This window comes from Cervus elaphus, chromosome X (genome assembly GCF_910594005.1).
Source record: "Cervus elaphus chromosome X, mCerEla1.1, whole genome shotgun sequence".
Taxonomy (NCBI): Eukaryota; Metazoa; Chordata; class Mammalia; order Artiodactyla; family Cervidae; genus Cervus; species Cervus elaphus.
The window spans coordinates 152,046,884-152,061,891 of NC_057848.1; the positions used below are offsets into that span (position 1 = coordinate 152,046,884).

The following is a 15,008-nucleotide window of genomic DNA, read 5'->3' on the forward strand; positions in this document are numbered from 1 at the left end:
CATATTTACAATGAAATCATTATTTAATATAACTGAATCACCTAGTAGGCTACCTCCTGCAAAAAATATGGAACACTTCACGAATTTGAGTGTCATCCTTGCGCAGGGACCATGCTAATCTTCTCTGTATCATTCCAATTTTAATATATGTGCTGCCGAAGCGAGCACTCATTCATTTATTTAACCCGTTTTTTATTGAATCAGGTGTTGTTATTGTCTCTGGAATTTTAGCATTGGAAAGATCAGGCAAAAATGTTTGCCTTCATGGTGCTTACAGTGACTATTTTAGCTTAGTGCAACTGATTCCATACTCATTAGTAAATTTTCTGTTTATAACTGGGTTTCTCATGTGCCCCAGGCAGTCTTACATCTCATTATGAATTAGAAAGTTGATATTGTTATTTCATGGTTATTTCTTGGCTAATATGAGTCCACATAAGGACATGGATTTACCTTTAGTGAAGTGACAAATCAGGTTTCTGACTTGCACATCTGAGGGCCAGTACCTAAACCATGGTAAAATCAAGAAGGCATTTCAACCTTCTTGTGAGCCATTGTGGGAGACAGCCACAGAGTTTTCTCCAGTTAATACCCCAGCAGTGCATGTTTTCCCCATTTTAATGTTTAGACTTATTCATATGTATGAAAGGGATACTTGTTGGGGTCCTTTAATGGACCGGAACCTGGTGGTCCAGAGTCGATGATAAGAAAGTGAAAGAGAGAGCCGGAGGGAGGGAGAGAGAGAGAGAGAAAGAAAGGAAGAAAGAAAGAAAGAAAAACACGGGGACCCAAGCTGTGATGGAGCAAAGGTATTTTATTAGTGGAAATGCAGGCTTATATATCTTTAGTAAGATGATTACTCAGCTATTACACAGGATGAAATTTTATCAATAGCCACAATATGGATAGTTTAATACATACAAGGTCGCTGATGCTGAAAAGAGTCACTGAAGGGAGTTACTGAAAGTAATCCAAGCAGATACTGTTTCTCATGACCTCAGTCCTGAGATCTGCGTGCAGCTATACTTGTTCCCAGAATAGGAACTGATAAGGAACAGAGAATCCTTGAGAAATGGCACACAAAGGAAGAAAAATGCAACATATTGGATTCCTTAAAGTTAAACGTTCCCTGCCAGATACAGGAAGGAAATATTAAATTATAAACATTGAAATCTATCAAAAAAAGAAGTCCTAACCTTGAAACTGTGATTCATGCCATAAATTATGAACTAACTGGATTCCAATTCATCCTCAGAGGATTCAAGGTTAAAAAAATTTCCTGTTGATGAACATTTAGATTGTGTCCTCCCCTCTTCCACTGCCCTTTCTACCGATGCTCTTATGAACATTCTTGTATATGTCCTTGAATATAGGAGCAGTAATTTATAGGGTATTTGCCTAGGACTGGAATGCTGAGTCAAAGGGTAAAATACTTGGGTTCAACTTTATGAAACAGAGCCAAATTATTCTCCAAAGTGATTTGGCCAGTTTACAACTTCTCCTAGCACTGAGTGAGAATTCCTGGCAGTCTCTGTCCTCGCCAACAGTTGGTAATTTCACTTCATGGTTTTTGCTTGAATAATGGGTATGAAATGGAATCTTATTGTGGTTTGAATTAGATTAATATGATATTGATCTTTTCATATGTTTATTGGTCATATTTTTTGCTTCTATTGCCAATCCATGATCTTTATCCATTTAAAAATTTTATTTAATTTTGGCTGTGCTGAGTCTTCATTGCTGTGCGTGGGTGGGCTTGCTCTAGTTTCATTGTGTGGGGGTCACTCTTTGTTGCAGTGCATGGGCTTCTTATTGCAGTGAGTGGCTTCTCTTGTGGATCACAGGCTCTAGGTGAGTGGGCTTCAGTCATTGTGGCACGTGGGCTCAGTAGTTGTGGTGCACAGGCTTAGTTGCTCTATGGGATGTGGGATCTTCCCAGACCAGGGATTGAACCTGTGTCCCCTGCATTGGCAGGCAGATTATTTACCACTAAGCCACCAGGGAAGCCCCCATTTTTGATTGGCTTCTTTTTTTCTTATTCATTTGTAGTAACCCTTTTATATAATTTATTATTCTCTCCACTCTTCTTTCTGGTTTCTTTTTCTTGCAGACATGCATCAGGGTTTTTGTTGTTGTTGTTAATAGTGTCTCTGGTCATATGGGAGTTTTTCAATTTAAAGCAGTCAAATTTAGCAATCCATTTTGAACTAAGACTATTATTAGGTGCAAGCAAGTTTGGAATTTTTATATTTTCATGGTGATTTTTCCTGTTCACATGTTTGTGCCCCTTTATTTTTATACTGTTTTTTTTTTAAATTTAAGTACATTTTAATGAAATAAATATAGCTAATACAGGAGGAGAAGGGGACAACAGAAGATGAGATGGTTGGATGGCATCACCGACTCAATGGGCATGAGTTTGAGCAAGCTCCGGGAGTTGGTGATGGACAGGGAACCCTGGCATGCTGCAGTCCATGGGGTCACAAAGAGTTGGACACGACTGAGCGGCTGAACAACAGCAATACAACTTTGTTTTCATACATATTTACCTGATATGTTCTTTCTCCCAATTTTGACTTTTTTTAGAAATTTATTTATCTTTGGCTGTGCTGGGTCTTCACTGCTGCTTGAGCCCTCTCCAATTGCAGAGAGCAGGAGCGACTCTCCAGCTGCAGTGTGGGCCCCTTGCTGTGGTGGCTTCTCTTGTTGCAGAGCATGGGCTCTAGGCATGTGGGCTTCAGTAATTGTGGCTCCCAGGGTTCGAGGACAGGCTCAATAGTTGTGACTCATGGACTTAGTTGCTCTGTGGCGTGTGGGATCTTCCCAGATCAGGGATTGAACTCATATCTCCTGCATTGGCAGGCAGACTCTTTACCATTGAGCCACCAGGGAAGCCTCCAATCTTGACTTTTGACCTTATTGTATCATACCAAGAACAGGCCAGTAGGAATGGTCCATGTCAGTTATAGAAAATAAGAACCTTGCAGCCTCAGAACTGGGCTTCCCTGGTGGCTCAGTGGTAAAGAATCCGCCTGCAATGCAGGAGATGCAGGTTTGATCCCTAGGTCGGGAAGATCCCCTGGAGAAGGAAATGGCAGCCCACTCAAGTATTCTTGCCTGGAGAATCCCATGGACAGAGGAACCTGGTGGGCTGAACTCCCTGGGGTTGAAAAAGAGTTGGACATGACTTAGCTACTAAATAGCAACAACAAAGCCCCAGTACCAGCTTGCATCTGGTTTTGAATTTCATGCTTGTTTTTGTCCCCTTATCACTTGCTGCTTCCATGGTGGATAGGACCAAGTGATAGATAAGGGTGATATGTATGTAAGGATCTAGCCAATAAATGAGACAGACTCAGATCCACCTGAAAGGATCAAATTAAATAGTAATAAGTTCTGAATCTATTTTTGCCAAAACATAGTGGAAAGAAGTAGAAATAGAGTTCCCTTATTTACTAGCCTGAGATAGAAAAAGAGTTCTAGATTAGGAAAGTTAACATTCAGATATAGAATTCTGAAAGGTCAAATTTCAAAACGTTTTGTTTACAGTATGTTGGGGAGCCATTTGACGGTAACACATCAAGTTAGAACCATGTGTCATTACTTTATAATTTATGAAAGTAAAAATTAAATGTAGAATACATTTGTCCACATGGGGAAACAATGTGGACATCTCCCAGAAAGGGAGAGATAATTGGCTGAAGGCTTAGAAAGTGCTGAATATGAACATGAGAGGGGAAACTTGAGGAATATGATTTGAGGCCTTATGGTCATCTAGTTTTTTTAGATGCCTTCTCATTTCCTGATTTGGTTCCTCTGTGCAGGATCCCCCAATTCTAGCAGCGATTGCTATTATATGTGACTGAGGTCATGAGTCTACTTACTCAGATCTACTCACACCATCAGTTTTTCAGGGCAAGTCTGGGGTATAAAACTGTGCCCTCTGGTGGAGAAGGACACTACTCACTGTGCATCTAAACCCTGATTTTCCTTATCTGTAAAATGGGAATAATGGGAATACCAATCTCCTATGGTTGTTGTGAGGGCTTCTCTGGTAGCTCAGTGGTAAAGAACCTGCCTGCCAATGCAGGAGACAGAAGAGACATGGGTTCGGATTCTTGGGTTGGGAGGATCCCCTGGAGAAGGAAATGGCAACCCACTCCAGTATTCTTGCCTGGGAAATCCCATGGACAGAGGAGCCTGGCGGGCTACAGTCTATGGGGTCACAAAGAGTCAGACACGACTCAGCAACTAAACAATAACAACATGGTTTTTGTGAGGATTAAATAAGATAATCAACCAATTAGTTCTCAATAAATAACACTATATTCCCTCTTCATTCAACAAATATTTTTTATACATTTTCAACATGTTAGGCACTGAGATAAGTACTCAACACATGGTGGCTATCACTGTTGTTTTGTCATTTCATCAATCCATATTATTATATAATTACAGGGTATCCGGCACTGTGCCAGATTTAGGAGCCAGTAAATAAGACTAAACCTTCAAGACTCTAGATAAGCTTTTCTGGTTCTACTAATGAGAATCCACTTCTCTTTTGTGAGTTCTTTGGAATTCTTCAATGATATCTTCTCTTCAGTGAAAGAGATCACGGTCAGATGCCTTCCTACAATGTGCCAGGTTCTAGCTGATTATAGGACAAAAGAGGGGTATGAAGGTTGTGCAAACTTTTGCCCCACATAGGCTAATGACAGGCCTTTTTCTCCTCCTTTCCTTTCATCTCCCTTTCCCTTTCCCAGAACCTAGTTTACTAGGGGAAATGTTCTGCTGAAGTACCAGGGGGAAAACACTACTGTAACAAGAGAATAACATGGACATGAAGCAACCCAGACCCAATGTCCAATCCAGCCTTGCCGCAAGAGATCAGAAGAAAGTACTCAGTTCAGTTCAGTTGCTCAGTCGTGTCTGACTCATTGCGACCCCCTGAATCGCAGCACGCCAGGCCTCCCTGTCCATCACCAACTGCTGGAGTTTACTCAGACTCATGCCCATCGAGTCGGTGATGCCATCCAGGCATCTCATCCTCTGTCTTCCCCTTCTCCTCCTGCCCCCAATCCCTCCCAGCATCACGGTCTTTTCCAGTGAGTCAACTCTGAGCATGAGGTGGTCAAAGTATTGGAGTTTCAGCTTCAGCATCAGTCCTTCCAATGAACACCCAGGACTGATCTCCTTTAGGATGGACTGGTTGGATCTCCTTGCAGTCCAAGGGTCTCTCAAGAGTCTTCACAAACACCACAGTTCAAAAGCATCAATTCTTCAGTGCTCAGCTTTCTTCATAGTCCAACTCTCACATCCGTACATGACCACTGGAAAACCATAGCCTTGACTAGATGAACCTTTGTTGGCAAAGTAATGTCTCTGCTTTTTAATATGCTATCTAGGTTGGTCATCACTTTCCTTCCAAGGAGTAAGCATCTTTTAATTTCATGGCTGCAGTCACTATCTGCAGTGATTTTGGAGCCCCCAAAAATAAAGTCTGACACTGTTTCCCCATCTATTTGCCATGAAGTGATGGGACCAGATGCCATGATCTTAGTTTTCTGAATGTTGAGCTTTAAGCCAACTTTTTCACTCTCCTCTTTCACTTTCATCAAGAGGCTTTTTAGTTCCTCTTCACTTTCTGCCATAAGGGTGGTGTCATCTGCATATCTGAGGTTATTGATATTTCTCCTGGCAATCTTGATTCCAGCTTGTGCTTCTTCCAGCCCAGCGTTTCTCATGAAGTACTCTGCATAGAAGTTAAATAAGCAGGGTGACTATATACAGCCTTGACATACTCCTTTTCCTATTTGGAACCAGTCTGTTGTTCCATGTCCAGTTCTAACTGTTGCTTCCTGACCTGCATATAGGTTTCTCAAGAGGCAGGTCAGGTGGTCTGGTATTTCCATCTCTTTCAGAATTTTCCACAGCTTATTGTGATCCACACAGTCAAAGGCTTTGGCATAGTCAATAAAGCAGAAATAGATGTTTTTCTGGAACTCTCTTGCTTTTTTGATGATCCAGTGGATGTTGGCAATTTTTTCTCTGGTTCCTCTGCCTTTTCTAAAACCAGCTTGAACATCTGGAAGTTCATGGTTCACGTATTGCTGAAGCCTGGCTTGGAGAATTTTGAGCATTACTTCACTAGCGTGTGAGATGAGTGCAATTGTGCAGTAGTTTGAGCATTTTTTGGGATTGCCTTTCTTTGGGATAGGAATGAAAACTGACCTTTTCCAGTCCTCTGGCCACTGCCACAGTTTTCCAAATTTGTTGGCATATTGAGTGTAGCACTTTCACAGCATCATCTTTCAGGATTTGAAATAGCTCAACTGGAATTCCATCACCTCCACTAGCTTTGTTTGTAGTGATGCTTTCTAAGGCCCACTTGACTTCATATTCCAGGATGTCTGTCTCTAGGTGAGTGATCACACCATCATGATTATCTGGGTCATGAAGATCTTTTTTGTACAGTTCTTCTGTGTATTCTTGCCATCTCTTCTTAATATCTTCTGCTTCTGTTAGGTCCATACCATTTCTGTCCTTTATCAAACCCATCTTTGCATGAAATGTTCCCTTGGTATCTCTAATTTTCTTGAAGAGATCTCTAGTCTTTCCCATTCTGTTGTTTTCCCCTATTTCTTTGCATTGATCCCTGAGGAAGGCTTTCGTATCTCTCCTTGCTGTTCTCTGGAACTCTGCATTCATGTGGGAATATCTTTCTTTTTCTCCTTTGCTTTTTGCTTCTCTTCTTTTCACAGCTATTTGTAAGGTCTCCTCAGACAGCCATTTTGCCTTTTTGCATTTCTTTTCCATGGGGATGGTCTTGATCCCTGTCTCCTGTACAATGTCATGAGCCTCCGTCCATAGTTCATCAGGCACTCTGTCTATAAGATCTAGTCCCTTAAATCTATTTCTCACTTCCACTGTATAGTCATAAGGGATTTGATTTAGGTCATACTTGAATGGTCTAGTGGTTTTCCCTACTTTCTTCAATTTAAGTGTGAATTTGGCAATAAGGAGTTCATGATCTGAGCCACAGTCAGCTCCTGGTCTTGTTTTTGCTGACTGTATAGAGCTTCTCCATCTTTGGCTGCAAAGAATATAATCAATCTGATTTCAGTGTTGACCATCTGGTGATGTCCACATGTAGTCTTCTCTTGTGTTGTTGGAAGAGGGTGTTTGCTATGACCAGTGCGTTCACTTGGCAGAACTCTATTAACCTTTGCCCTGCTTCATTCTGTACTCCAAGGCTAAATTTGCCTGTTCCTCCAGGTGTTTCTTGACTTCCTACTTTTGCATTCCAGTCCCCTATAATGAAAAGGACATCTTTTTTAGGTGTTAGTTCTAAAAGATCTTGTAGGTCTTCATAGAACCCTTCAATTTCAGCTTCTTTAGTGTTACTGGTCGGGGCATAGGCTTGCATTACCATGATATTTAATGGTTTGCCTTGGAAACGAACAGAGATCTTTCTGTCATTTTTGAGATTGCATCCAAGTACTGCATTTTGGACTCTTTTGTTGACCATGATGGCTACTCCATTTCTTCTAAGGGATTCCTGCCCACAGTAGTGGATATAATGGTCACCTGAGTTAAATTCACCCATTCCAGTCCACTTTAGTTTGCTGATTCCTAGAATGTCGATGGTCACTCTTGCCATCTCCTGTTTGACCACTTCCAATTTGCCTTGATTCATGGACCTAACATTCCAGGTTCCTATGCAATATTGCTCTTTACAGCATTGGACCTTGCTTCTATCACCAGTCACATCCACAACTGGGTATTGTTTTTGCTTTGGCTCCATCCCTTCATTCTTTCTGGAGTTATTTCTCCACTGATCTCCAGTAGCATATTGGGCACCTACTGACCTGTGGAGTTCCTCTTTCAGTATCCTATCATTTTGCCTTTTCATACTAACTCAGTGAAACTAAGCCATGCTGTGTGGGGCCACCCAAGACGGACGGGTCATGGTGGAGACGTCTGACAGAATGTGGTCCACTGGAAAAGGGAATGGCAAACCACTTCAGAAGAAAGTACCGGACTTGCCTTTTTTCCAGCCTGTGGGGAAAACCCAGCCCTTCATTCATCTTCCACTCCATGGCCGTCAGCAAGGTGTTCGTCATCCAGTTCCTGGATGAGACAGGCCAGGGGTCAGAAAAGGATTAAATTTCCTTGGGCTTGAATCCTACAAGTAGGTAGAAAAGGAAAGAAAATAAAGAGTCCATTAACCATGGTTATGAAAAGTCAGACCTTTCCCACTGCCAACCTTCATGTCCTTTCAGGCATTGTAATGCTGCAAAGAGTTGCTGTCTCTTTCCCTACTAAATACCTACTTCTGTTAATCGGGCTTTCCTAGGAGGTGCCAGACCCTAGGAATAGGGCTGGGAGAGGGAGGAAAAAACAGTCCTTTATGCCAATAAGAAAAAAGTTATTTTTAATTTAAAAATGTCTCAAAGTGGGGAATTCCCTGGTGGTCCAATGGTTAGGATCCTCGCTGTCATTGAGGAGGGCCCAATTGAGTCCCTGGTTGGGGAACTAAAATCCTACAAGGCTGTTGGCCAAAAAAAAAAGTCTCAAAAGGTTTAGGTTAATGCGTGGATAATAAATTGGTTAAATTAAATTTAGGATTCTGGGGAGGCTAACTTTTGAGGTTGACATTTACATTGTTGGCTTCCCTGATAGCTCAGTTGGTAAAGAATCTGCCTGCACTGCAGGAGACCCTGGTTCAATTCCTGAGTCGGGAAGATCTTCTGGAGAAGGGATAGGCTACCCAATCCAGCATTCTTGGACTTCCCTTGTGGCTCAGCTGGTAAAGAATACACCTGCAATGAGGGAGACCTGGGTTCAATCCCTAGGTTGGGAAGATACCCTGGAGAGGGGAAAGGCTACCCACTCCAGTATTCTGGCCTAGAGAATTCCATGGACTGTTTAGTCCATGGGGTCACAAAGAGCCGGACACGACTGAGTCACTTTCACTTTCCCAGGTGGCCCTAGTGGGAAGGAACCTGCCTGCCAATGCAGGAGACAGAAGAGACACAGGTTTGATCCCTGGGTTGGGAAGATCCCCTAGAGTAGAACATGGCAACCCATTCCAGTATCCTTGCCTGGAGAATCCCATGTACAGAGGAGCCTGGTGGGCTACAGTCCATGGGGTCGCACAGAGTTGTACACAACTAAAGTGACTTAGCATGCGTGCACATGGCTGTAATAAATCATCTATTTTTTTTCTACTGCAGTGGACCCAATCTCTAATTGGAGAAATTGTGAATATGGCCTGTAATGTGGACCCCTTCATTTTTATGTTATGCTCTTGTGGAAGGTTCTTTAAGCCCAGTGCAGCTGGTTTTTTAAGGCTGTATTAGGACCAAACCAGCCTTTAAAAGGTGGGAACATTGCTTACCATTCCTCTTCTCCTATTACTGCTCGAGAGCTGGTTTCCATCATCCAATCAGTTAAATCTTGACTAGATGTTGAGAGTTAACTATGTGCCCAGGTTTGAAATTTAAAAGATGACTCCTGCCTTCTAGAAGCTTGCAGTATCATTGGAGTACCATGATGGACACTTTACATAATTAAAGAAATAATACAGAGAAAAGTATAATAAGTTGCCAGATACAGACTTAGTGAAATAGAAATGTAGAGAAAGTAAATGATTACAGAGTCAGGAAATCCTCTTAGAAGTAGAACTTCAGTTGGGCTCTGTGAATACAGGAAGGGAGTAAGGTACTCAGTAAAGGGAATACAGCATGAGCAGACCAGAGAAAGAAACCAGAAAGTTCAGTTTCAGTTTCCTCATCTGTGGGATGAGTCAGGAAGCCAGATATGAGCTCCTCTGCAGCACGGACTGTTGTCTTCAGTCTTGTGGCTCTATCATCAGGCAGGATTTCTCTCATAGAGTAGGCACTTGATAGATGCATCTTGACTTGAGCAAACATGACACATGGAGGAGATGGCTTGGAGATTTGTCCACCCAGGGACAAAGTCCATGTTAGCAAGCCGTGAATCTCCCTCAGCAATCTGGGGCTCAGCTCAGAACCATCCTGACTGAGACAGGCACATTACTTCTCCCTGGGTGTGGGACTAAGTCCTCTGAGAATGCAGCGAAAGGGTTATCTTGCTTGTGCAACTCACTTCCAGTGAGGACACAGAGCCCTGGTTGCCTCCAGCATATGGTCGGTCGTGATGGTGACACTGCTAGGTCACTCAGGGAACTCATTGTTGGGAAATGAGCAGCTGGGCTGTGGGTACACTGATAACATTGATACCTGGCCACCCTCCGTGGGTACCTTTAATTCAAATGACGTATTTTAATTAGCCAGGTATGTGTGATAATGTGAGACAGAAAAACAACAAACATTCCCATTTAACTCCTTGGAAAACATTCTTAACCTCTTTATCAAGTTTATTTATGAAACTGGAAAATTCAATTTGGATAGTTTAGTTTCTTTTTGCCTAAGGGAAGAACTCTCAAATGTCACCTCTTCTTGTGATTCTACAGGCCACTAGCCTATGTCCTCACCAAGACTCCTCCAACTCTCCCTCCCAGCAGAATGCATTATTTATATTGCTTCCTCTGAGATCTTATGGCACAGTATTCATTGGAGCACTTGTCACAGTGTATCTGATAACATTTCTACTTTTTGTCTTTGGGTGGTGGATTCCTGGAGGTCAGGAACTCTCTCTGTTTGATTGTCGTAGCCTCAGCACCCAGCAAAACACCTGGCCTATAGTAGGTGCTTAATAAATTGATTAAATTAATATTGGCTCTATTGATTACTTTTAAGGAACTTAAGACAGAATATGCTTCCTTGGTGGTTCATCAGTAAAGAACCCACCTGCAATGCAGGAAATGTGGGTTCGATTCCTGGGTTGGGAAGATCCCCTGGAGGAGGGCATGGTGACCCACTCCAGTATTCTTGCCTGGAGAATCCCATGGACAGAGGAGCCTGGTGGGCTACAGTCCATGGGGTTGCAAAGAGTTGGACATGACTGAAGTGACTTAGCAGCAGCAGCAGCAAGATAGAATTCATCAGAAAAATTCCTCCTGTTCATTATCTTTACTTTCTCTGACTGAGACTATAAGAGCCTTTTGGCCAACTAAAAACCATCTGCAGAATTGGACTGCAGGGGATTCTGAAATGAATTGTCTCCTAGAATCTCCAGGAAGGAAAACAACCCTGCCAACAGCTTGTCCACTGAGTCCTGTGTCAGACATCTGACATCCAGAACTGTAAGATAATCAATTTGTGTTATTTTAACTCACATAGTTTGTGGTAATTTGTTACAGCAGCAATACGGAACAAATATAGTGGGTGAAGAAAATACTGCCTACATCACATTGCCCAGGAACAATTCACTCTTGCTGTACCAGGAGTGTTTTGCATATTCCTCCATTAGAGTTAATGTCATATTATATTGATTTGTTTCCGATTCTCTCTTAGGCTGTATGCATTTTCTTGTGCAGGACTGTGCTTTTTTCATCTCTGTATTCTTAGTCCTTCAAATGTCATTGACTCTCTATGTGTGTCTCTGGTGACGAAGGAGGAAGAAGGGAGGCACATGGGGAGGAGACGTGATCATGGTGGCGTCAGCACGAGGGAGGGGAAGCTCAGGAACTGGTGAAGACTGGCTCTGGCTGACGTTAGTCCTCTGTGGCGTGGGCTGGCGGTGCTGGAATGCAGAGCATCTGCAGGTTCACTGCAGGCAGGAGGAGGCAGCGCCAAAAGCAGCTTGGTTTCTGTGGGTTTCTTGGTCCAGGAATGATTGATGAGCATGTCTCATCAACAGTGAACTCCTCTCTGATTCCCTGTCACCCAATCCCTCACTCAGAGTGTTTCTCAACCCTTGTAGTCCCAGACTGGAAACCACAGACTTCAGTTAGACTTGGAGCAACTCCAATCTCTGAAGTATTCAATTTGGGCTTCCAGAGAGTGACACTGTTTCTCTAGTTTCCCAACACTAGACTGCAGTACCTCCAGGGGCCATGAATGTGCCCTTTACGAGCAAACCCATATTCTGGCAGACTTGGTCCAAGACATTTATTTCAGTCTATTAATGCAGATTGCTCTTAGTATGTGTGTGTGTGCGTGTGCATGTGTGTGTGGTTAAAATTATATACAAAATGGAGGCGGGATTTGAGAATTCCCTGAGCAGACAAAACCATTTAAGCCAGTAAGCTCAACTTAAATCTAGCTTATTTCATGAAAACAAGTGAAACTTAACCTAGATCATTTCTTGTAAATGCCTGTGACAATCATAAAAGAAACTTGAGTTATCGTCTTTAAAATGGTATGAGGTAATCACTTTTAACCAATCCCCTGCCACCTTGGACCCCCCCCCCATTGTAATAACCAGTCATTTAAGCGTTAATAACTTTCTCATTTTCACTTTATAAGCCCTGCTGTAATTTAATGCCCCCAAGCTTCGTATCCATCTTTGAATTTAGAAGCCCCCAGTCCCAAACTTTTTATTTTATTTTTAAAAACTATTGATTTATTTTTGGCTGTGCTGGGCCTTTGTTGCTGTGCAGGCTTTTCTCTAGTTGCGGGAAGTGGGGGCTACTCTCTAGTTGTGGTGTGTGGGCTTCTCATTGTGGTGGTTTCTGTTGTTGCAGAGCACGGGCTCTAGGGCACACACGCTTCAGTATTTGCAGCAAGTGGGCTCTAGGGCACAGGCTCCACAGTTGTCGAGCATGGGTTTAGTTGCTCCACAGCATGTGGAATCTGTCTGGATCAGGGATTGAACCTGTGTCCCCTGTATTGGCAAGCGGATTTTTTTTTCTTTTTTTACAACTGAGCCACCAGGGAAGCCCCTGAACTGTTTTTATGTATACAACAAACTCTTATTAAATACTATTTGTTGATTTGGTGGTTTTAATTATGTTACATGTGTACATGTGTGCTCAGTCATGTCTGACTCTTTGTCACCCCGTGACTGTAGCCCTCCAGGCTCCTCTGTCCATGGAATTTTCCAGGCAAGAATAGGAGTGGGTAGCCATTTTCTCCTCCAGGGGATCTTCCTGACCCAGGGATCAAACCCACATCTCCTGCATTGGTAGGTAGATTCTTTACCACAGAGCCACCAGGGAATCTTAATTGTGTTATTTCTGGATTTTTGACAGTTTCCTGGCATCAGAAGTGGGATCCAAATAAGACTTTCAACAACTCTGAAGCCAGTGAGCAACCACCTGCTGGTCCCCACAGGACCCAAGGAGTCAGTGCGTTCTCACCGACCTTGCTGCTTTCTTTGTGTGTTGAACTCGCCAACTTTATCATGCATACCTGTATTCTGTTTGTTCTAGCTTCTTGGTAAGTCCCCCTCCTGTCTGTAAGGGGAGAAAACCTGTGATTCCCTGGAATTTAGGCAGCAGTAGGATTACTAGCACCTCATGGATTGTTTCAGGTTATCTAAAGGCAGAGATAGATTCTATCTTGTCTAAATCTCATTCTCCTCCCTGCTTAAAGATTCCTGCTTCTTGTATGTATAATCACCGTGGGCCATAATCTTGTGCCTTTCTGGCAAAATGAGTGAACTTTACAAAGAATAATTTGGAATTATCGTGGCCACTTTGGGGAAACTCTAACTTAGATAATATAGTCTACTTTAAGGGGTGCCCTTGAAAAGAGGATTACAAACTTCTCAGAGACAATGGAAAATACTCTTTGATTGGTATGCAGAAGTTTCTAAGAGACCAGCTGACTCCAAAAATAGCTTTTCTTAAAGAATTTTTATAATGTGCATGCACACATACACACACACACACACACAGTCTATAGTTAAAAAAAACTTTGGCCATCTGAACAGGTAACCTTAATTTAGTCTGTTGGCAAGAAATACAGTTTGGATTCAGATTCTTTTGCATTTTGTATTATTATACTTGAGACATAGCTAAAATTTAAAAATGAAAACTGTAATATCTCTGTATCTGCCTACTTGTTTAGGTATATCCATATATGTATGTGTATTATGTATTTATGATTTTTTTTGGCGGTACCACTTGACTAATGGGATCTTAGTTCCCTGACCAGGGATTGAACCTGGGCCCCAAGCAGTGAACGTGCCAAGTTCTAATCACTGAACCACCAGGGAATTCCCATGTATATATGATATTTTTAAAAGAATTCTATTTAGTTGGCATAAAGAGAAATAAGTGCTTATATAAATTAAGTATTCCTAAAACTTTTCAGAAATAGAAACTCTAACCCAATTGTTTTCAAGTTCACATGATCAGAAAAATCCTTGATGAAAAAAAGCTAGTTTAAGTTTGTTGGTTTAATAAAAACAAGCATATTTTTGGAATTGTTATTATTAAATGTTTGCTTGTCAAATAAGCTCATGCTATCTTTATGTTACAAAATAACTTAACATGATGGCTAGCTGTTTGATGTCTAATCTAAGCATAATTGTTAAAAACAAGTAATTTAAATAAATGTAAATAAGATAAAAGTTTACACTAAGCTAAACTAAATAATTAATATTTATATCTAGTTCATTTCCAAATAAGATAGTATACTAAGACATTGATCACTGAACATAAATTTAAATTTATTTCCTTTTCTTAATTTTTACAGAGACAAAGGATATTTGAGTCTATTAATAAATATGTCTTTTGTCACATTAAAACCACATTAAAATTGTACTATGAAAAGCATATTTCTAAAAATACAAATTTACATAATTATGTTTTTATAAATTTGCTATTTTACTATGAGATGCTAAATATGTGATAAATAGCTCACTACTGCCTGCTTCCTAATTTTCCCTGGGAAGTTAAAGATTACTCATAGTTAAAATTTATAAACAATATGTAAAATTAGAGCTACAACAAACAATGAAGAATGAAGGAAAACAACTTTGTATACAAAGTAAGGGAAGAAAATCAGATTTAAAAAATCAGTACAGGTTTATTCCATTTCCTCATAAAAACAATTCCATAAAATATTTGAATAAAAAAAAAAGAGCAAACAGTTTTCAGTAAGTGTTTGCATATTTTTTCTATATACTTTTCT

The 15,008-nt window shown here is 41.3% G+C and overlaps 1 long non-coding RNA gene and 1 other non-coding gene across 3 annotated transcripts in view; one reads left to right on the forward strand and one right to left on the reverse strand.

Annotated features, from left to right (window-relative positions):
- LOC122689227 overlaps positions 1 to 15,008 on the forward strand; it is a 32,488-nt gene that overhangs the window by 16,191 nt on the left and 1,289 nt on the right. For both annotated transcript variants that reach the window (XR_006339752.1, XR_006339753.1), the window contains exon 3: positions 13,121 to 13,307. This is a non-coding gene — a long non-coding RNA (uncharacterized LOC122689227). The remainder of the gene's footprint in view (positions 1 to 13,120; positions 13,308 to 15,008) is intronic.
- LOC122690952 lies at positions 62 to 168 on the reverse strand. The gene has a single exon (XR_006340205.1). It is a non-coding gene; the product is annotated as a U6 spliceosomal RNA (small nuclear RNA).